Source organism: Dipteris shenzhenensis, chromosome 3, assembly GCF_047967505.1.
Source record: "Dipteris shenzhenensis isolate YYH24624 ecotype China chromosome 3, Dip_SZ_1.0, whole genome shotgun sequence".
NCBI classification, from domain to species: domain Eukaryota; kingdom Viridiplantae; phylum Streptophyta; class Polypodiopsida; order Gleicheniales; family Dipteridaceae; genus Dipteris; species Dipteris shenzhenensis.
The window spans coordinates 46,405,402-46,427,828 of NC_141598.1; positions in this window are offsets into that span (position 1 = coordinate 46,405,402).

Here is a 22,427-nt window from a genome sequence, read left to right on the forward strand (position 1 = left end):
CTCTCTCTCTCTCCCCCCCCCCCCTTAAATTAGATTTGGTATTAAGGCCATGTTGAGTGCCTCCCATATTATTGACCTATCTTGCCAGTATCTATCCTCGGTTATGTTGTCTCCATTGCCTATCCTTTAATGATGCCATTCCTAAGGATATATGCAATCGCAAATTCATTTATTGGCTATCACTTCCATTGAAGAATGTTTTCAGTTATAAATATGCAATAGTCAATCCATTATGGAGGAGAACATTGCCTTTCTTTCAAGCTATTTTAGTTCTACCTTGGCTTTGCCAAGCTTCTCCTTTTTCTACATTGTTTAGTTCTATAAGAGCTTTATTTAGACATCACACATTGCCATGGGTCCCTCTTGTGATTTCTTGTTTCTAATTAGTTCTTGGTTAAAAGTTCCCAAAAGTTTTTGGTTCTCAAAAATGGCTTTTGCCCCCTGATTCAAGGCATCTCTTCCTAAAGTACATCTTACCGATTGACTAAAGAGTTTGTCATTGGTTCTCTTTGGTTGTGTGTCTTTGTCAAATCTTTTAGAGACAAAATGTGAAAAGTCTATTGTTGTAACTCCTCTATTAAAATAATTGGTTGCTCTTATTTATAAAAGTCCATGTAATGAATTATAGATCATCACATCCATGCAGCAGTGCATTTCACATTTTGCTTCTAGTTTTTTTTTCTCAAATTTTGGCTAAGGATCAAAGAATTCTTAACACGTGGAAATCATTTTTAAGCCTTGGCTATCTTCCCCAAGTTTTTTTTGGCTAGTTAACTTTCCTTTCAAGGATCTTGTTGGTCACTCAAAGGAGGTTCCTATTAGCTTTGGCTGCATCTTTCATTATTGTTCTACAAAAGAGGGTCCTTTACCAAAAAAAATAGATTCATAATCAACATTTACATGCCTTCATTTATGTGGTTTTTTCAAGGTCCAAAGAATCTGCTATCATTAAAAAGTTTAATGAAAAGGCTTTTATTTTTTGCAAATGTGTCCCAATGATTATTGTAGTTGAGACGAGATTGCATGTTTCCAAAAGAACCTTCGGAGTTATCTCCACTCCTCTCATGTACTCTCCTCTCCTCTCCATCACTTTCTCCCCACTCTTGGGTGGGCTAAAATACTAAGGGGTTAGACCTCAGCTTGGAGTTATTTACAAAATAGATCTCACTCAGTTTGAACTCTAGGAGACTCCTCTCTGGTCGCCATTCTACTTCGGGTTAAAGTTTCTGCTGTTGCAAACTACTTTCTACACATTCAAAGAATCAACCCTAACTTTTTGAGGTTTTCTTGAATCTCTTCAAAGTAAAAATAAAGTTTATTCTTTGGAAGAAAAGGTATATTTTTTCCTTCTAGGACATAGACATAATCACTAGTGTTTGGCCGTGGTGAAAGTCACAAGTAAAGGGGGTACTAGAAGACTATTTTTTCTTTAATTGAGGACAAGAAATAAGAGAAGCAACCTTCACATGCTGCAATAGTAGCTTCACCCTTGCCTAACACTAAGCAAAATGAGGTCATTATTATTATACAATAGCAAGTTCTCCTTCTCAAAAAGGAGAACAATGAGTTGAAGCAAAAGTTCTAGGAGCTAGAAGAGAGAGTAAAAGTGGTTGAGAGCAAACTAGAAAAGGCAAGCCCCATTTTAGCTCATGATGAAGTTGTCTTTAGTCAAACATAAGATGTGCATGAAAATATCAAGGAAAATATCCATGAGAAGCTCAAACAAGAAGTAAAGAGCTCCTTAGATACACAGACGTCTACTCGGCTACAAAAGGAAGTCAAAGAACAAGCCTTAGACTGTGCAACTCAAGAGTGCTCAGGATTGGAGGTTTACCAAACAACTAGTTCATAGCTAAAGACTCTTATGAAGAGACTCATAAGAAAATCATTAAAGCTTTAGTAGGAGTTGAATAGGAAGACCTAGAGTTTAATATTGGAAAAGCAAGAGAGCATGCAATCCTTACCTTCAAGTCAAAAGATGAAAGAACTCAGGTTGTCAAACAATCAAATAAGTTGAAAGGATTAAGCATGTGGATGGCAAAGGAACTCACAAAAGCTCAACTAAAGACTAAGACCTTGGAGCTTGCAAAGGTAAAGGTGGCCAGAAAAGAAGGAAAATGTGTTGTCTTTTGAGATGGAAAGGCTTTGATTAGAGACTTCAAAGACAAGAACAAAGACCCTGTTGAGAGTTCACGCTCAACATCATGTGATCATGTGTGCATAGCACCATCACGTGATCATATGTGCATAGCACTAACCTTATAGAGTGCTATAAAGAAAAGGGTTAGATCCCCTAACCCTAACCCTAAAAGGGTTTGTATATATTCTATTTTTTCAACTAAATCTAGTGTACAGTTAGTTATTTGTGGTGTGCTCTCTAGCTACGCCCTCTCTCCTCATCTCCACTCTTCTCCTCTCCCCTCTTCATATTTTGTCATGTATCAGAGCTCCCTTGCCTTCTGTTGAGGCATCGAGATCATTGTGAGAGAGATTGAGAGATTGACTGTTCTTTCACTTCCATTGAGTGATAGAGAAATTTCCGTCCATCAAAGAGGAATTTCCATCCATGAGAGATTTCCATTAATCTCCTTCCATTTGATTCATTGTTTCATTGAGAGATTCATTGCTTGTGAGAGATATTTCCTTCTCAAGTGATTTCCATTTGTTAGAGAGTTCTTTGTGTGAGGCATTCTTCTTGAGAGAATTTCACTTGAAAAAGAAGACAAAGTGAAAGGTCTCTGTTCTTTTCTTCCATGTGAGAAAGAGGAGTCTCCATTGCTTGAGAACTTGAGCACACGAGATTGGTGTCATAACACTACGTCTTGAACTCATTGGAGATTGATATGAGGCAAGGATTATCCTTTTCAGCCTCCTTGATTTAGCCTCCCAACAAGCATCCTCCTGCAAACTGCCATCAGGCCACAGTTCGGAACTAGTTCTTTTCTGCCTATCGTATTAGTGTGCCCAGATAGAAGACAATCAACCTTTTGCCGGTATCACCAAGTGTAGCCAATAGCCATCAACTTCTAGTAAATGATTGATAGTTGTGAGAGGGTCATCAAAGGGAACAAATTCGGTGGTCGTCTCTATTGTAGCCCGTTGTTGTGCCGTTAGGGGCTAAGCTGCCTACCACTGTGAAGCAGCTCCATCTAGAAGTCGGCAAACTACTCTATCCTCCTACGTGAATTTGCTTCTTCGACATCGACTAAGTTGGCAACCATCTACAAAAAATTCTTTACTCTGTGCTTAGCCGCTCGCCAGCCAATGGGCTCCTAAGTCACTAAGCCGCTCCAACTAACTTATGTTCCTTTGCTCTAGCCATTGAGTACTCTCACGTACTCTGCACACCTTGGTTGAGACAAAGGCGTCAACAGTCTGCGACAAGGATGGACTATGAGCTTCCACCACAGCAAACAACACTCGACCTCAGCTGCCTTCATGTCTATAGCCAACTTCAAGGAGACTCTATAGCCCATGAACAGTAGCAAATGGCCGACATTCAGATCTGCAGCTTCAAAGGTGAGACAACCTACTCCCTAGCAACCACTAATGGACACGGGCTCCAGTGACCTCCAAAGTCTTCTGCAAGCAAAGCTCCAAGCTCTCCAACACATTCTGTCAATGCTCTAGCTTATAGCCAAGCTTCTTCCAGCCCATTCTCCACAGCTCCTCCAATAGCCGACTACGAGCATAGACATCGGTTTGCAGCAAAGAAAGTAGCAATGGTTGCAGTCACAAGCCTGAGGCCCCTACATCTTCACCGGCTCATCAATGCCAGCGATCTTTAGCGACGGAATCATCCCATAGACCAACGGAGAAGAAGATAGAATCTCTCATATTTTTTCAAAATCTTCACAAGATTTTGACTTTCCAAAAAGTGACACATGGCAAGATAAGATAGCACCTAAGTTAGGTCTATAGTGTGCCACATGGCCCCTTATCTCCAACTGCCATGTCAATAACCCCGTGAGGTTGCCACATCATCTACCATGGTGGTAGCCATGTAAGCAGGCATGTCACCCTGCTAGGTCAATAGGCCACATCATCAGCCACATCACCTGTGCCACATTAGCACAGATACGTCATCTGCCATGTTATTTGGCCACATCATCAACCACATCAACAATCCATGTCACCTGTGCCACATCAATAGTCCACATCATCTACCATGTCATCAATGCCACATCATCATTGCCATGTCACCTTACTGACATCATCATTTGTGCCACCTTAGTAGTGCCACCTTAGCTGTCTAGTCAGCACTAACCTCTATAGGCACACACAGTGCTCCACAGTCACTTCATGTGACCACTCCTACCACCTCAGTACAAGGCTCCACTGGCACACCTCTTGCTAGGCATAGTGCCACATCATCACTGCATGTGACTCACAGTGACACATCATCATTGAGCACATTTGCACTCCTTTTGCCCCTCCACCTAGATCAAGTCATATCTCTTGATCCAAGAAGAATTTAAGGGTGCTCCAAAAAGGAAAGTCGCTCATTTTTTCATGCTCTACGCACTCCTTACATCATGTGCACATTTTGGCATAAGTTACTGAGAGTGCTCTCAATGCAAGCAAGAACGGAAGAAGGAGAGAGAGAGACAGAGAGCCACACAAGTTTGGTGGGTGCAGAACCACCCTAATCTTCTTTTTCATTCATTTATATATGTGTTTGAGTATTGTACATAACCAGGGTAAAGGCACCGTGAACTTTAACCCCCACAACCTCCCACTTAAAGGACAATGTGCCTTTAAGGGAGAACAACCAGTGAGCATACTATCCAATGCCCATCCATACACGACAATACTCAAACCGCTGACTAGGTAGACTCTTTGTCAACATATCTACAAGGTTATCATCTGTATGAACCTTGACAAGCTCTATGCGCTTGTCCTCAAGTACCTCCCTAATGAAATGGTACCTGACCTCAATGTGTTTGGTCTTTGCATGAAAGACCGGATTTTGTGCTAGCTGAATAGCACTCATGGAATCACTATGCAATGTCGGTACACCTGTATGAATCCCCAAATCTCCCACTAGCCGATCAAGCCATATAGCCTCCTTGCAACCCTCTGTAGCTGCAACATACTCAGCCTCTGTGGTAGACAAAGCAACACACTTCTGTGTGCGAGACATCCACGACACTGCACCACCTGCAAAGGTGAACACATAACCAGAAGTGGATCTCCTACTATCCACATGCCCTGCATAGTCTAAATCTATGTAACCAAGTACACGCATGTCTCCTTTACCAAAGCAGATGCACATCTCCTTGGTACCCTTCATGTACCTCATGATGCACTTAACTGCCTCCCAATGCCTCTTTCCTGGATTAGCCATATACCGGCTAACAACTCCCACTGCAAATGCAATGTATGGTCTAGAAGCTATCATAGCATACATAAGACTCCCAACCGCTGATGCATAAGGAACCTTGGCCATCATGGCCCTCTCCTCTTCTGATTTGGGACTATCTGTATGACTCAGTTTCACATATGGAGGCAATGGAGTACTCACTGCCTTCCCCCCCTCCATATTGAAGCGCTGCAATACTTTTGTAACATACTCTTTTTGTGAAAGCCAAAGGAGTTTCCTACTCCGATCACGCGTGATGCGCATACCAAGAATATGACCTGCAAGTCCCAAATCCTTCATATCAAAGGCCTCATGCAACTTGGCCTTTAATGCATCTAGCTCATAAGTATTCTTGCTAGCCAATAGCATATCATCCACATATAGTGCCAGGATTATCAGGCTACTATCCTTAGCCCTTTTAGTGTAGAGGCAGTGATCAATTTCACTCCTTCTAAAACCTGGGACCGAATGAAAGCATCAAACTTCTGATACCATTCTCTAGGTGCTTGCTTAAGACCATAGAGACTCTTCTTCAGCTTGCAAACTAAATGCTCTTTGCCCTTTTCTTCAAAGCCTTACGGCTACACCATGTAAATTTCCTCATGCAAATCCCCATGCAAGAAAGCTGTCTTGACATCCATTTGCATAAGCTCCATATCCTCTGATGCCACTAGTCCAAGCATGCATCTAACTGTGGTCATCTTCACAACCGGAGAGAATATCTCATCAAAGTCCACACCCTTCTCTTGCTTGAACCCTTTAGCAACCAAGCGGGCCTTGTACCTAGGCACGTCATCACCTGTGACCTTCATTTTGTAGACCCATTTACATGGCAATGCTTTCTTTCCATGTGGCAAAGAAACCAAGTCCCAAGTCTTATTCTTCATAAGTGAAATCATCTCTGATTGCATAGCATACTCCCACTTGCGTTGATCCTCACGCATCATAGCCTCTCTGTAGCAAGAAGGCTCCCCGCAATCAGTAAGCATCACATAGTCTACCCCTGGAACAAACCTATCAGGCGGTCTAGATACTCTAGATGATCTTCTCAAGGGCATTTCAGCTTGCTGTCCCACCTGCATATCAGCCACATTTGGCTCATCATTTCCACCAATAGATGATCCATCATCTACCCTTGATTGTATACCTGTGGGAGTACTTGGTGGTACCATTTCTTGCACATTTGGTGCATGAACGACTTGCTGTCTATCAACATATGCAGGTGGATTCACATCCTGGAAAGTGATTCTCCTCATTTCCACATCCCTCATGGGTGCCTTATGCATCTTCTTCTCATTAAAGACCACATCATGGCTGCGTATGATCTTCTTTGCTTCTGGATCCCAGAGACGATAGCCCATCTCTCGACTTTCACCATAACCCAGAAAGATGCATTTCCTAGACTTAGGATCTAGCTTCTTTCGAAGCTCTTTTGGCACATGTGCATATGCCTCACACCCAAATATATGCAAATGAGAGTAAGAGGGCTTCTTGCCGCTCCATGCCTCTTCAGGAATACCACCATCCAAACTCTTACTAGGTGATCTATTGATCACATGCACTGCAGTCTTCATTGCCTCAGCCCAAAAACCACCAGAAAGACTTGCATTGGAAAGCATGCATTGCAACCTTTCTTGAATGGTACGGTTCATCTTTTTTGCAACTGGATTTTGCTCTGGAGTACGAGGGGATGTGAGCTCCCTCTTAATCCCACGTGTATCACAGAAATGCTGAAAGTCATGAGAGAGATACTCTCCACCATTGTCAGTCCGTAGGCATTTAAGCGTTCTACCTGACTGATTCTCAACCAAGGCTAACCATTTCTGAAATACCTGGAACACATCACTCTTCCGAGCTATAGCATAAGCCCACACTTTCCTAGTTGCATCATCAATGAATGTCACATAGTATTCAGCCCCGCCTAATGACCGTGTAGGCATAGGACCACATACATCTGAATGCACCAAATAAAGCTTTTCAAACTCTTTCTTTCCCCTTCTTTTATGGGCTGATTTAGTATGCTTCCCATAGAGACAATGCTCACAAAATTCAAAATCAGAGAAACTCAAATGCGGTACATAACCCAAACGGCATAAGAGTTTCATTCCATTCTGGCTCATGTGCCCCAACCTGTAATGCCACAAAGAAGTGCTTGGCTGCTCGGTTATTGCAACAACATGATCAAATACCCCTGATACATGTAAGGGATACAAAGTCCCACACTTGGCACCCCTGGCGAAAAGCATAGAGCCCTTCTGAATTTTCCAATTCTGAAAGCCAAAAGTGGTGTGAAAACCAGCATCATCTAGCTGACCCACTGAGATAAGACTCTTGGTTAGCTTAGGCACATGTCTCACATGTTTCAAACCAAATGCAGACCCATTTGCAAAAGAAAACTTTATGTCACCTGCTCCCACTATGTCACATGCATAGTCATTTCCAAGATGCACACAACCTGTCTTTCCACTATTATAAGTGGAGAACCATTCCCTATGGGGAGTAACATGGAATGAAGCACTAGAATCCAAAATCCAATCTTGGGAATATGCATCATCTGAAGTGGTAAGCAACTCTGTAGATAAATTGGACATGAAGAGAACGTCATTGTCACTATCATGTGTGACTGCATTGATCTCCTCGATCTTCACTTTTCCTTTGTCCTCCCTTGGAATCTCTTCCTTTTGATTTGCACCCCAATTTGCATTCTTTTTCTTATCCTTTTGCTCTCTTTTCAGCTTGTAGCAATCCTTTTTCATATGGCCCTTCTTGCCACAATGGTAACACTCAATGTTCCGTGCCCTAGATTTGCTACGAGACTTCCCTCTTTCTTGGGACTTCCCCCTGAACTGTGATCTATCCCTTTGCACATTTAAGGCTGCATCCTGCTTGTTGCCATCCATAGACTTTCGTCTAATCTCCTCGGCCAACAAGCTACCCACAACATCATCAAATTTCAGTACTCCACCAGGTGCAGAGTTATTGAGAGCTGTACGGAAGGTATCCCATGAGGATGGCAATGAACATAAGAGAAATATTGCCTTAGTCTCCGCATCAAAATTCATTTTCTGAGCCTGAAGCTGGTTGAAAATAATATTGAATTCATTCAAATGAGAAGCAATGGAGACCCCTTCCTTCATCTGCAGCTCAAACAACCTCTTCATGAGGTAAACTTTATTAGAGGCAGTTTCCTTCTCATAAGTGGCACACAGTTTCTTCCACAAATCTTCTGTAGTGCTCATTTGCTACTGTGAAATAAACTGACTCTGCAAGATGAAGTCTAATAGTAGACTTTGCTAATGCATCCAACTCATTCCAATCATCCTCAGACATATTTGCAAGCTTAGCTTCAATCCCTGCCAAGGGTTTGATCTGCTTCTTTTGAAAAAGCACATCCCTTATTTGTTCTTTCCACAAAGAAAAGTTTGTCCCATCAAACTTTTTAATGCTAAAAAACTCCTTTTCAGACGTGGAAAAGGATGCCATGATGCAAATGAAACAAAATCCCAAATGCTAGTGCTTGCAAGAGAGAATCACACCAAATTACAGGTGCACCCAAATGTGTATGCCATAATAGAGTGAAATATCACCAAAACTCAAAGCTCAAAGCATCAAAAGATGCATCTGACTCATGTGCATATACTATGCATCCATATGAGCAAATCTGGCCCAAAAGAAAATGCCAATAAGTGCCAAATGACTCAAGCATAAACACCGTCCACTGGCATATGCATCAATAATATCTCATCCAAGAGAGCATAGCACTATCAGTGCATCACCTGCAATGTGTCAAAGCTGTCCCTCAGCATAAAATAGCATCCATGTGCAAAGCGTCCATAAAAATAGCATCCCACAAGGCAATTTCGGCCTATTAGTACATCCAATAAGGACCACAATGCATCCAAATGGCCTATAAATCATCCACTACAACCCAATGCATACCACGAATGAGCGCACACTACTCAAACTGCAATCGAAGTGATTTGCATAAGGTATGCTCAAGAAATCATAGTCCCACGGTAATGACCGCTACTGAAAATAGAACCTGAGATGCCTCAAAACATGGGCGCCATTGCATAATCGGACTCAGCAAGAAAATCTGCAAATATCTCTCTTCTGCTAGAACTCCAAAATCCCAACCGATGAGTGAGAAATGGGGGTCAATACTTATCCACTACCATGTGGCATAAATCTAAGGTTTCAAAACCTTAGAATGAAAAATGCATAACAGAGAGACGAAATCGAATACACAGAGATCTATAACTCTGAAAATCCTCCACCGAATCGCACAAGAACTGACAAGTAGGGGTTTTTGGGCATCCGAAATGCAATGGGACAAACGGTTTTGGAAACCGTGGTCTCAATCACTGGGTCCAACACACAGACTGAAAAACGTTTTTGGAAACAGAGCTGTTTGTAAACTCCACCGGAGTGCGAATGATGAGCAACATAGAAGTTTTAGGACCTCCTGAGTCCACCGGAACTAACAGATCTGCAAATGGTTGCTTTAAACTTGAGTTCCAACACCCGAGCAAAAAACGCAAGAACTGACACAGTGAGTCAGAAATCCAATGAAATGATCCCAGATTCAAGAATGAAGGTGTTTCCAAGCTCTTGAAGTGAAGTGGACACCAAAAGCAAGTAATAGTTGCCTCTACAAGTCAATATGGAGTCTTTGTCGTCGAACGAAACAGGGAAAAGCTTAAAAAACGACTTTTTCTTTGAAAATACTTAACAGGCTCTCAAAACCACTTCGTGAAACCAAAGTGACTTTTCCAAAGGTTCCTCCAAGGTCTCTGCACACTCGGATGCAAGTAAAGTCACAAAGCTTCCAACAGAGCTTCTCCTTCCTGTCACAGAGCTACTGAGCTTCTAAACATTCACGCACGCTCAGCTAGATCACCCGGGCTCTGATACCAGTTGAGAGTGCTCTCAACGGAAGCAAGAACGGAAGAAGGAGAGAGAGACAGAGAGCCACACAAGTTTGGTGGGTGCAGAACCACCCTAATCTTCTTTTTCATCATTTATATATGTGTTTGAGTATTGTACATAACCGGGGTAAAGGCATAGTGAACTTTAACCCCCACAGTTACACTCACATTTGAGCCTCACCGACAACACCACTTCCTTCACATACATTCGCCTCTACATCGATGCATCTGACCCAGCACTTAAAAAGAACAAAATAAAATGAATTATTTGCTGTTCTTTCATCGATCCGGTTGGTATAGATCTAGATCAGAGTAGACTAGATCGCCATAGAGGGGACGCTTTGAATTCCCAAGTTGCCAATCTAAGCCATGCCCGAAATTCCCGACTAGTATCTACTCGGAGTCAGTCCATATGCTCACATACGGTTTCACATCATTGCATCATGTGAAAGCTTACGTTCATCACTTTAGTGAGTAGACTTCAGAGTTCAGAGGCATTGCAGATTGTTTCAGTGGCAGATAGCATTTGATTTCACACACACATGCCACCATTGTAAAGCCTATTCGGCTATTTCACGGCATCATGCACATCATTTCAGCCTTGTAAACCTCTTGGCTATTCTCGGCATCATTGCCACAAGCCTTGTAATATAGATTAGATTTTATATATTGTAGTTCTATCTTCACCGACGGTTCAGAGATTTCACTTGGCATAGACATTGTATTTGCAGTTGATTCATACAGAGATTTTCATGACACTTTTGAGTACATTTCTTGCACCATGTTGACTAGTAACCTCAATCTGGAGGCATCTACTAAATTAGACAACTCCAATTATGGTACATGGAAATATCGAATGGAGACCATTATTGTGCTTCAAGATCATGAGATCATGCCAATCTTGAGTGAAGTCCATGAAGGCATTGCAGGAGGACACTTCCAAGGGGAAGCCACAGTAAGAAAAGTTCTCCTCGCAAGCTATTGGCTAACACTGTGGGCAGATGCCTATGAATATGTAAAAAGCTGTGATGTATGCCAGCGGACAAGACCCCCTCCAGAGTTCACAACCATCTACATCCTCTTAACCATGGCGACCATAGCCATTCGTGGTCCAGAGTGATAGCTCCAAAGAGGATTTAGTGCATGATCAAGAAGAGCAAATGCCACCCCAATCACCAACGGCCTACACAGCCATTGACGGGGCCCAATCACCGGAACTTGTTTGGCCACCCACATCGACTTATGCTCTTTCCCAGGAAGCAACATCTTACTTAGAGCAAAGGGGTCTAGGAAATTTGCATGAGAGCTTAAAATCCTTGGAGGACAGTCCTACAATGACCACATACATCAAGGACTTTCTCCATTCTTACCACTCCAGCAATGCAAAGGTTGGCAAGTATGGTACAATCACTGTACATCAGAGCCCACTAAACATTATCCTCGATAGTACAGTCATTCAAAGGGCTTTCTCATTGCCAACACAAGGTGCCAAATACCCTAAACGGCATGCCAATGCAAAGTTTATTGAAGTACAGTCTCTACTCACCAAGGGCACACTGATCCATAGAGATATCATATTGCTTCACACAATCCTTGACCATCGCCTCAAGGAAGTAGGACAATTCTTATCCACAATCCTGAGCATTAAGTGTGGCAAGAATTGATCCCTTCCACTCTGCACATTTGTTTTGCTGAGTAGGAAGCTAAAACAAGACTGGGTCCATCACTTAGTCATCTTCTTTACAAAGAAACTAGATGGTTCTTTAGGCCAAAAATGTAAAATTCCACACTTATTGGCTATAATCATAAAAAAAGAACTACAAGAAAGAGAAATGACTCTGCCCCAGTCACCAAAACCAATTGAGGAATTGGACATGCCCTTCTCACTAGTATGGGAGCCATCACCAACTTCTCCTACTATCACATTGATAGGTGCAGCTGCCTTAGAAGAAATACCTATTTTGGAGGTCAGGATTGCAAAATTGCCCCAAGAGATGCTATAGCTCGGTGCACAACTACAACCAATATATCTCCAACAATAGCAGCAACCAGAGCCCGAGGCAAGGTCGGCACCAGAACCTGAGGAAAGATTGGTACCAGAGCCTGAGGCTACATCAGTACTAGAACCGCCCATTGACACCATGCCAATCGATGAGCCACAAGGGGAGCTAGTGTCAGATCAACAGTCGACTATTGTACACAAGGGACTAAAATACCATTGGAACAACCTCCCCCAAGTACTACAGAATCATCAGGATGGCTACATGGGCACCACTTGTATCAACAATATCACCAGACTTCATAACTATATGTCATTTTCCAACATCAAGCTAGCCAAATGATCCAAATGCCAGAACTATTCACTAGCTTGGCCAAGAAGGAATATGTAAGAGAATTAGAAAGAGAGACTGCAATAGAAATCAAAGATCAATTCTAGGCGATCGCCATAGAGGTCAAGGCACTTCGGACCCAGATAGGTGAGAAGGAGGTAGAAGTGTTGTGCATGAACCAAGCTCTCCAAGCTCAAGAGAAGGCACTGAGGATGTGACCTCCAACCTCCACCAAAGTCAAACATAGCTAACAATAGCAGTACAAGCAATGGCAATCCTACAAACCTACTATAACCCTTGACATCTACACATGCTCAACAGACGGAGATAGTAGCACAAGCTCGACTCACTCTAATTCACAAAGAAGAAGAGCTCCAGGATTCAGGATTGCAAAGACAAATGAAGAAATGAAACAATCTTTGGCAGTGCGTGCCTTCAGCATTGACGAGCTTATAAGGGAATGCAGAATCTTAAAGGACCAACTTGCTACCACTCAAGAGTCTAGCACTTCACAAGCACAAGTCTTGGACCAATGGTCCAATGCCACTGAAGACATTCCTCAACAAGCAAAGGCCACCTTGCAAGTGAGAAAGCTTAAGGAGGCATATACAACCATCTACCATTAATATAAAGAAAAAATAAATGAGATGCACTCCCAAAAGATAATCATCTCCAAGCTTGAACTCCAATTACTAGTGCACAACAATGAGGCATTGGAAGACAACAGCAATGAAACCCCACTTCTATGCACAACGGTGGTGTACCAAGAGCTTGTGGCTGCTCTACGAGTGGAAGATCACCTCAACGCATGCATGCTTATCCAATGGAAGCAACTCCAAATCAGGATCATATTTGCTCATCCAACAATCAAATGGGAACATTCCATTGGGACCAAAATCCTATGCATTATTTGCCAAGACTTGTCCGAAGATGTGAAAATTAGCTTCTGCCTGTCTACACATGCTGGGTTTATAACACTCAGGACGCGGATGCTTTAATTGCATATGTCTGCCTCATGGGTAGTCCTCCCCTCAGGGTTATTGTAGGTTTGTTGCCATTACTACAAAGGCCATCCCTATTATTTGCAAGGCACGACATAACCAACATTCCTCCCCATGCAGCTGTTCATCCCATCGCACCAGCAAAAAGACGTGTCAGAAGATGACAGAGCCTATCTCACATCCAACTTCCCATATCTAACCATTCTTTCTACTAACATTATAACCTCACTTACCCTTGCTACTACCACCCTCTTAACCTTCCTCGATATCCATCCTAACATCTATTCCCTCCATCGCCTCTTTGCTCATGCCTCTCACCATTTTCAACTAACCCAACAGTCACAAACTTATGAGTCCCTCACACCTAGCTTTTTCCCCTCCCTTGCTGATCCTACCCTTGAGGATTACCAAGCTGCTCAAACCATTTGCCCAGTTCTTCCCCCCCTCCCCTCTGCTCCCCGTTCCACAACTAACACTCTGCCATATTTCTCGCCCATGTCCCCAAATTCTCTCCTTACCCCGTCATCACCTCCAACACTACTTGTGCTTCCATTAGCAAAAAATGACACAGTATTTGATTTTGAATATCAAAATCTGGATAATCCAATTCGTACACCCATGCCAAGTTCCAATGATGGGTATGATTTTGATGAGATACCACTTCCCAGTAACCCCATCAAGGAATTTTGGAGCAAATATCCTAATATGAAAAGTCGAGGTGGATGGACCCTGAACAACTTTCCTACCAACCTTCATCAGCATCATATTAGTGAAGGTTGGGTTAGCAAGTTAGATCCATAACCTAATTGGTGCCGCCCCAAGCTCTTTGATGTAATCTTCTTGAAGGAGTATCTACGGGCACCTCCATGTCTCAAAACCCATCCCAAGTTCTATGTAGCTCCATGGCATGAAAAATGGGAAGCCAACATACACACTTTGGTTGAAGATCGAACCATTAATTGGCCAATGATCGAACCATACTCTGGTGTAGAATGGAATATCCAAGGCACAATGGTTCGAGCACTTCAGTAGCATGAGCAAATAATGTGTGGCAACATTGATCACTTCCTTCGTCCAAGTGCTATATTCTATAAAATATTGAGTTCATTTTGGAGGTCCCATGTTACCTCGATTCCCATTTGCCTCCACTTAGTTTCAATCCCAATGAACGGGTCGATGCTCAGATTATTACAGGCCAACTCTATCAAAGGGTGATCTTCTTAGAAGCACACCACATATCTCTGTTCGAGCAAATGGTGGATACAGGCTACCTAGAAACTGAGCAAAAATTGTATGGTGCCAAGGCTTTTTAGTAGGATCAACTGGCATGACACAAGTTCCACAGCCACCGAATTAAAGGCATGGCAACCCAGGTACGTGCTCGTAATAACCCATAACCCGAGGGCGGGTAGTAAAATGGATCCAGGAGTATGTTGACTCTATGCCAACATGGACTTAGGTAGAACAGAATGTGTGTGTAGAGTAGTGGCAAAGCTCCACTTGTACTTGCATAAGGCTATAAATAATCCCTCCTAGAAATCCAACTTGCATGTTCTACATGCAACTCCTACATGCGAGTTGTACATGTGAGTTCTACATGCAAGTTCTACATACGACTTCTACATACAACTTCTACATGCACCTCCTACATGCGAGTTGTACACATGAGTTCTACATGCAAGTTCTACATACGACTTCTACATACAACTCCTACATGCAACTCCTACATGCAAGTTGTACATGCGAGTTCTACATGCAAGTTCTACATACGACTTCTACATACAACTCCTACATGCAACTCCTACATGCAAGTTGTACATGTGAGTTCTACATGCAAGTTCTACATACGACTTCTACATGCAACTTCTATATGCAAGTTCTACATGTAGCGAGAGAATTGTTACAATTCCTACACACACACAGAGAAGCTCTCCAACTTGTATAAATACCCCATAATGGAATGAAGCCCACACTCTTTGGGGCATTGTGTTGAGTTCTACTTTGGTATTCCAAGCAATTATCTCAAGTGTCCATGCTTCCTTGCACTCCACATTCAAAAGCATGTCCTAACTTATACATCCCACTTTTGAAGGGAGGGCTAACCCTTGTATTCTCTTTCACCTCTCTCACTATTTTATTACAAACACTTGGGCCCATATGACTCCAAGGCGAATAGCATATCACCTTCCTCACACCCTCTTTTACTTCTCCACTTGCATGAACTATTAACCATTGCGGTTAACATGGTTGAATCTTCATGGCAGGCTGCTTAAACCAAGCTGCCTTCAGGTTGGCTGTAGCATCTTGTTAAGGTTTCTCATGATGACTACTACTTCTCTTGTAATAATCTCCATTGATTGGATTTGTAGCCTCACAAGACGTATTAGCCATGGTCCATTTGATTTTTCAAAAATTTTTGGCCCACAAGAGGCTAATACTGATTGCAATAGGAGGGCGATATTCTATTTGCTAGCTCAAGAATATCGTATTCTATGCCATCTTCTAGCTTTGATTGCGACAGGAGGGTGAAGTTCCATCTACCAACTCTAAAATTTTGTATTTTGCACCATCTTCTAGATTGATATAAATAGTGCTCCCATGCTTTGATTTGACCTCTAAAAAGGAAGATGTCGTGATATAACATTTGGGCTTTCCTTCCATTCAACCGCAAACCTTGGCGACATTGTTGGAAAGATCAAAAGAATGTGGATACTCCAAGAGACTCAGAAACGTCCTCCTTTCAAGCACAACTTGCCAGAAACAACATATAGCATGGCTAGCCATCATGATCTTTTCCAACCATGTGCCATTGCTAGCCAATCATAAGAGGCTACATCTTTCTTATGTGAGTGGTTGTTTTGAGTTTTCCAATATTCTCTCTTAATAGTTTTATAGTCTCAAAGTGAAATTTTTGTTATGTCCTTGAAACGTGTACTCCATTCAAGAAATTTAGAATAGTTGTTGAAATCAAGGGATGAGTCTAAGGTTGGTTACACACTGACGCCTACCCAACTTAGGGGAGAGGATGCACTGAATGTTAGTTTAAGAATGACAAGTGTACGAGCAAGTTGCATGCATGCAAGGAGGAGTTGCAATCTAGAGCAATCGACTTGAGTAGATAGAGGCAAGATTTGGAAGACATGAAATGCATAAAGAGAGCCATCCTTATAGAATGGAATGACCATTGTAACTGACCATCATGGGTTCTAAACATGTGTGCCTCATGTTATTAGAGATAACACAAATTAATGAGTTAATTATTCCAAGACCCCCCTTAACTCCAATCTTGTTATTTATTGAAGATCATCAATGATGCTACGGGTCAATAAGGCCTATGGTGTGGTAGTATTTCAAGTGTCGAGGTCCTGGGAGAGCCTTTGTGAAGATATCGTCTCTCATGACACTTGTAGGAACATAGAAGAGTTTGATGATGCCAGCATCGATGTGATCTTTGACAAAGTAGAATCTATTTTCTTCTACTAAATCTAAGTAAACAAAGGTTTATATTGTTCATCATAAGAAAATCACAAGTGTAACCACCTAAGCATCAATGTTGTTAGAGTGTACACAATAGTGCATCCAAGTCTCAGTAAATGCAAGTTAGCAAAGTAGTTATGGCCAGTGCACCTTGGGCAACTAGAATTAAATATGTAAATAGGATAGAAACAATTATGAGAAATGGTGAGAGCTTTACAAAACAAGCCAAAGGGACATTCCTTAACAAGTTGTATAGGTTAAGTTCTTCCATGGAATAGGCTCACTCCTTCACTTGTGCAATTTTGTCTTAGAATCGTTCATTTTTCATATGTGTAAATGGCATCTTGGTCACAAAAATGAGAGAAATTTGATCTTCATGTCCACACAAGTTTTGAGATGTGTTGTACACTTATAAATGATGTGCCTTTACTTTATAGATATGGTGGTTGATGTACCTTTACTTTACACATATAGATGATATGGTGGTTGCCTATATATGGTGATTGATGTGCCTTTGCTTTATAGATATAAGAAATGTGGTGGTTTATCCAATTCCACTATAGGAATTTGAAAGAAAGTAATTTGCACAATGTCTTTCACCAAAAAGAATGCAATGCCACTTCTAGTGCTACATTTAAACATACTTTGTTATGGATGGTGGTTGGATCCACTTCCAATATAGGCAATATGGTGGTTAATGAGAAAGAAATGTGCACAATGCCTTTTACCAAAAAGAATGCAATGCTACTTCTAGTGCTACATTTGAAGGTACTTTGTTATAGGTTCTTCTACAAAATCAAAGATTCTAATGCTTCTGACCAAATCTAAGTAAACAAAGGTTTATCATCATTCATAATTTTAACATCACAAGCACAAATACCTAAGCATCAATATTGTAGCCCTTGTATAAGGTATTGTAAAGAAAGGTTTACCATCACATAATGATGAAATCTACCTAAGCATTAATCTTGTAGCCCTTGTATAAGGTATTGTGTGCATAGTGTACACCATCTACATCTAAATAGAAGTAGCTTAGTTGAAATAGTTATTGTTGATGTAGCAAACTAAATTGCATATTATGAAAATGAGGTAGAAAGGGTTATGGGAAAGATGTGATACAAATTCATATATTCTCATGGAATTAAGACTCCACTCCTCCATTACATTTGTAAATAGGGTAGAAAAGGCTATGGGCAAGCTATGAGCCTATTTAGGAAAAAGGAGAGAGGAATGGCATAAAAAGTTGTACAAATTAATTTACTATCATGGAATAGAGGGTAGAGAAAGTTAGAAGTACATTGGGACCCAATCACACAATCTACCAACTTTTATTCACGATGACACCATGACATGTAGAGTTGTTTGAGAAAGATGTACCAGTTCAAGAGCCTATAATTGAGCAAAATTAAGACAACATGATGTTGGGAGAAGCAACCTTGATTTCTTTAGTTATTTGAATGGCCCATCAGGCTTGAGGTGATAACTCTGATGTAACCAAGCTACTATTATTTACCATGAACCTTATTGTAAATGGTTCTTACACATATTATTTGCTTATGTAATAGAGGGAATAGCTACTAGGGCTTATTGTAAAACATTTTCTGCAATATGCTGTGCAAAATGTATCAAGGAAAATAGAGGGGAAAATTCCATGGTCCAAACCTCTTGGTGCTTCTTCCCCTGCCCTCTAGAACAACTGATGTGACACATCTCTAGAGTCCTCTCTCATTGATATTTCTTTATAGCCCTTTCTCATTTTCTCTTTCTTATTATGTCATGCATGAGGGAAAAGACTTCATTATCATGCTCTTCCAAGGGGCGTAATCCAAATAAGACATCTCTATCCCCTCCATGACATAAGCCCACTACTTGAGGAGAGCCTTGGCTGGGTTGAGATGGGTGCAATATTCCAATGATACTTTAGAATTATAAGAAACTTTAAATGATCCATGCCTACAACTCAGAAATATCTGGCAAGGTGACATCTCAAAGATGTGTGAACCTATGTGGGGGTTTCAAGCAGTTGACATCAAATGCATAGCCTGATAGAGAAATAAGTTCTTAATCACTAGGTTCTCTTCCAATTTGTGGAAATCTACATGGAAGGAACTAAAATGGTGCCAACTATGCCACTTTCCAAGATGCATGAGGCAATGAAGATGTATAAGATGGAAATATGAATCCTAAAGTAAATGATAAGGAAGCATTGAAAAAAACCCTCTACCAACTATGTGCATTAAATTTGAGAGCTAATAGTGCCATGCAAAGCACTCACCTCTATAGAGCTTCTTGTGCAGAGTACATGTGCTCAAAAGCACCACACACTCAAGACATGCGAACAATAACAAGATAAGGGACTCAACATGCAAACAACATCCACCTATTTCGATCACATCTCCACCACTTTGAGTCATAGCAATTCGTGTAGACTCAAAGACCTTTTGTTGTCAAGGTCCAACTAAACACTTCTAGAGATAGGAATAGGACTACATGATTCTAAAGAGTAATTCCCATTTGGCAAATATTCATGGCCTTCTGCTTGGCTTGGTTCGTATGAATCAACTAAAGCTTCCTAGAGGTTTGTTCATAATTGAAAACCCCCCTCGGCATTTATGGGACCTTGGTATCTTTGTTGTTCTATCCTCTACAATTTGCCCGATACACCTCCTTTTTTGCCTCCCAGCTTTCATCTACGGATATGTATATCCCTTATCTTACCGACATTGACCAATTCCAACTCTGACTATTGCCAACTGGCATTCACTGATTCCTACTGACATTGATCAATATGTAAATATGTATATCCCTTATCCCACCGACATTGACCAATGTGTATATCCCTTATCCTAACGACATTCACCAATTTCGACTCTAATTGTTGCCATCTCCAATTCCAACTCTCATTGTACATGACCGTCAACAGGACATAGTCAAAAATGGCCCATTCACATTGTGGATGAGATGAAAAAGCTACAATGCAAATGGCCTAAGGTAATAGCTTGTCAAGATTAACTTCTACGACAAATGTGGGATCGAACCACAATGGATTTAATTTGGATATCTTGTGCATTGAGAAGGATGCTTATCTAAGTAAGTTTGATATTTTAGGTCAAGCATACAAGACAAAAGAAGCGCAACCTCTTTTCAATCTACAATAGCTTGTAAAGAGCCAAGTTAGGTCATTTGAAGGGAAAAAAATTGCCTCACCTCACCCTCTATACATTCTACCAAGTGTATGCAAAATGCTCTTAACTTGAACAAATGATGCATCCACCCTAAAGCAGATAATCAACACCTAGCTTTGTTGTGACGATGATGGTTTCTCCCTTGCTAAACATATAGCTACCATGGTATTAATTCATTGATCAAATCGATCAATTCTAGGCAATCTAGGAGGACAAATCTAAGTGCATGTTTTCAATATATGGAAGTGCTTTAGAAGCTTTTGGGAGTTTATATGATATAAACAAGTGTAAAAGCTCCTATGGATTTTGAAGCATACTTAATGTGTTAATGCAATCAAATAGGTTCCCCCAATTGCGAAGAATTTATAATGTTTTAAGTAGAGGAAAAGGGAGGGGAGGGGTAATAATGGCCAGGGGGAGTGGGAGTTGTAAAGAGGAGAGTGAATAATGAGAACATCCCTCAATTTTCTAATAGAAGGGTCCCCGCTTATGAGGGTAAGAATTTAAAACCCTTTTAAAATCACTTTTACAAAGATCTCATGTATCTTAATAGAAAGACCCTATGATTGGTAATTTATGTATTCCTCAATTCATGAGGGAAGGGTCTCCTCTTATGAGGGTAAGAATTTAAAACCCTTCACAATCATTTTACAAACATCTCATGTGTCTTAGTGGAAGGACCCTTTTCAGTGGGGTGGGTAAACGATGTCTTGATTTCACATCCCCCTTTTGTATGTTTGACCTAAGACTAGTTGGACTATCTCCATGTTTTCATCTAAGCAATCAATTGCACTTCTCCATTGAAATCTCCAATTAGTTTTCACCTTAGGATGTATGGAATAATTTGTTAGATAAAGGGGCTTTAGAATAGGTAAACAAGGGGTATAGATCAGCAAACTAATGGAGGAATTAGATAAAGCATCAGATACTCAACTCTCATTTTACTTTTGGAAACAACCAATATGTCTATACTCTCAATGACCTCATGAGGAAGATGGAATTGTAGGTAGCCCAACTTTTATTCATCCTCACCAATATATCAAAGAATTGCCAAGAATGTTGGACATCAAAACCTTTGGTAGAGACAATTTGAGGAATGTACAAAGTTCTCAATACCCATGCAAGGATTAATAACAGGAACTCAATTTTTTATTCTAACACATTTTTTGTAGAGGACCAACAAGCTTGATGAATTGGTCCCCCAAATACCTTCAAAGAAGGCATACACAAATGAAGAGAAAGCTCAATGTCTAATAACAAGTTCTGCATTGAGGCAGACATAGCAAAAATTGCAAATATCAATAAAACCAATAGGAAGACAAGAGGCTCTAATCAATTGCAATTACTCTGCAAAACTGAAGGGAAAAGCTTTACTCATAGGCGTAATACTGTCTACACAATGGTACAGGTGTACACCTCTCTCAATTAAAGGAGGCACATGGAAACTGCATTGCACAAATTCACAACATTGGCTTGCTTTCATATGACGTTACTTTCCTGTGCTCAACAAAAAGAAAACAAATCAATTGCCACATAACCAATTTGAAGGTTCAAGTAATTTCTTTTCTCTCACTTCAACCTATGGACACAAGTAGATAGAAGACAGCTCTTACCTTATGCAGATCCACATTGACTGTTTTTAAAAGCCACTATTTGGGTTGTAAGTTCATAGGCAACATTACCTTGTTTAATTATGAAAACTACTATCATAGGCTCTCTCTTATCAAAGGCATAACCTATTTTACATTTCTATTGGTTCATGCACGACCCTTGATAAAAATACAATATGAACTTGGATAATTTATGGCCTGCTCATAAAATAAGCACACATTATGTGAACGCAGTACCTTGGATCATATTGATGGAAAGGTTCATGCATGGCCCTTGGTCAAAATAAGATATGAACTTGAATAATATATGGCCTACTCATAATACGCACAGATTATGTGGAAGCAATACCCTTGTATCATTTTTAGCCATCAGATAGCTGGAAACTCTTGGAGCTTCCTTGATTCATACAGGGCCTTTGGTCAAAATACAATATTAATGTGAATAATTTATGGCCTGATCATAATTATGAGGAAGCAATACCTTGAATCTTATTTAGACCATCAAATGGCTGGGCTATGTAGGAACAACCCTTG